Source organism: Limulus polyphemus, unplaced genomic scaffold (assembly GCF_000517525.1).
Source record: "Limulus polyphemus unplaced genomic scaffold, Limulus_polyphemus-2.1.2 Scaffold2662, whole genome shotgun sequence".
Classification (NCBI taxonomy): domain Eukaryota; kingdom Metazoa; phylum Arthropoda; class Merostomata; order Xiphosura; family Limulidae; genus Limulus; species Limulus polyphemus.
This window is the reverse complement of record NW_013668272.1, coordinates 1-2,503: the sequence shown is the minus strand read 5'-3', so window position 1 is coordinate 2,503 and position 2,503 is coordinate 1.

The following is a 2,503-nucleotide window of genomic DNA, read 5'->3' as shown; positions in this document are numbered from 1 at the left end:
GGGGGGGCGGGGAGTACCCCGAGGAAACCCACTTTCATGGCCATGTGTTGAATTAAATACTCTGACTATGCCTGGTGGAAGCTGAAAGGAAAACAACAAGGTTAATGTACATTGGCATATTAGATCACTGAAGGTCTATGGAAATACTGGAAACATCTGGTTGTAATCCTGGTCGACAACTAGTCATCAGCAGGTTGTTCATCTTTTTGAATTTTTCTTGCTTTTTTAAAAACTAGAGTCTGAGTTTCACGGGTCTTCACTGGAACTGGTTCCGTCGACGTTGAGGTGTGGCATAGTGCTGGTTCTGTCTGCGTTGTCTGAGTTTTAATTTTTTCCCTGGTTGCTGGTAGAGTCTGTGTGGATTTGTGTGCAGGTTCATGTTGTTTCTCGACTCATGTAGTCTACGTGGATATTTCGTTTGTGTTGGCTTCAGTTTGAGGGTACTTCATGGTAGTTTTCATGAGCATCTTCAGTGGTTTGTTGGCGCATGATGGGTGAACTGAAGGTTTGGGAGGTAGAAAAGTGGAAGGTTTGGGGCGTCGTCTAGGTCTTTCAGCTCTGAGATGAAAAAAAAAGTAGACAAAATCATTAGTTAACAGGTGTTCTGCAGTGAATTTAGAAATATTAAAGATCTTGACTTAATGGGTTGGCAGGTTCGTGATTCTTGATTTGGTGCAGTGTACTGCGTGTATCGTGTAGACCGGTATGGCCTCAGGGTTTGTGTGTATGTCTTCGGTTGAGATGGACTGGTCGACGCCTCAAAGGAAAACAGAGAAAAGTTGTGTATTAGCTCTGGGGGGTTTACAAGTAACTGGTGGGTCGGAGTTCCATGGGGAGCAGAGATAAGCTGAGTCTTCGGGAGTAAGGGGACGAATAAAAATTCCTCCCCTTCGTAAGAGTCTTGTTTTGAACAGGTCGATGGCTACGTTGGGCTTGTGTTTTTTTTAGGAAAATGTTAATCCTGTTTAGGGAGAAATCTTTCGGGATCCCGTCGATAATGTCGTCGGCGAAATTCGAGTGGGTTGTCTTCCCACGGGAAGGCGACACACTTGGTCTAGGAGCTTGGATAAATACGTCCTCATGGTTAAAAAAATAAGATCCAACAGAACCAGTTTTTGGACATTCACTTTTATTGCTCCCAAGAACCTGCTGTCTTGTGCAAATGCACGTGTTGCAACTCGGGTTACTGCCCCTTCCTCTCAATTACATCCGTGTAGTTTTGCTTTTGTATACATATCGAAGAGAGAGATGCTCCATGAAGCGAAATATACACCCCACCCTCCTCTTAAGAAAATCCTGGCGACACAAGAGAAGACAAGGTTAAGAAACAAACGAATTAGAAAGAGCGAACTTGGGGTGAAAGATGAGCAGATGAACAACTTTAAGAAATTAATTAGTTAGCTTTGCCAGGTTCAGTAATACTGTCCAAATTGACGAATAAGTCAAAAGATTACAAAACAAGAGGGAATCCTCAATAGCCGCGGCACTTGCAATTCTTTTAGGCAGGATTAGATTAAATTAATCTATGAGATCTTTTTTTCCTCTTTTTATTAACTATGTTTTTGTGTGCAAGCAATATCAAGCGTGGGGCGCGTGTATACCCGATTCACTTTTATGACTCATCAGGATCTCTACCAGCCTACCCTCAAATTGAAATTCATTTGGGCAGGATTAGAGTAAATTAATCTATGAGACATTGGGGTGGTCAAATACATCAATCAAAAGGGTTTGACCACCTAAGAACAAAACTGTAATTATATCTCGAATCGATCGAGAGATGACAGAGCTATGAGCTAAAAGCTTGTATTAAAAAAGAATTCAATTCAGAGCCGTTCTGGGAGTCACTATGCTACAGCTAAAAACCCTCAGAGCCGTTCTATGAGCGGTATGCTACGGCTAAAATACCTCAGAGTCGTACTATGAGCTACTATGCCACTGCTAACAACTAATTTCAATAATTTTGGTAATTATACAGTCTTTTGTTTGCATACTCCATGGATATGTGACCCGTAGAAAAAACATTTAAAACATGGTTTGGTTGTTTTTATGCACAAAACCATACAATGAGCTATCTGTACTCTGCTCACCACTGGTATGGAAGCTCGATTTTTAGCGTCGTAAGCCTAAAACATGGAAAGTTATGTTTAGGAAGTAAAAACACGTGCAGCAATCGTACCTATCTCTCTGTTTCCTGTTATGAATGTTTTGCTTAGTAATGACTTGAATCAATTCATTTTGGCTAATTTAAAACTATTTAGCGAATTGTATAAAAGCTGTTTTGAACTCGTAATGGGTGTCTCATGGTTAATCTTATATTTCATTTAGAAAATGAGGGAAGCTAGCCCTCCCAGCCGCATATTATTAAACATGTAAATATTTTAGCAGTTCATATGTTATGACTAGCTTTATTGTAAAGTAAAATGGGGCTTTTGTCCACACCACGATCATTAAGATATTGTTGCGTCATCGAGGTCACGTGACTGGTGTGGCGCCCTCTATTTTC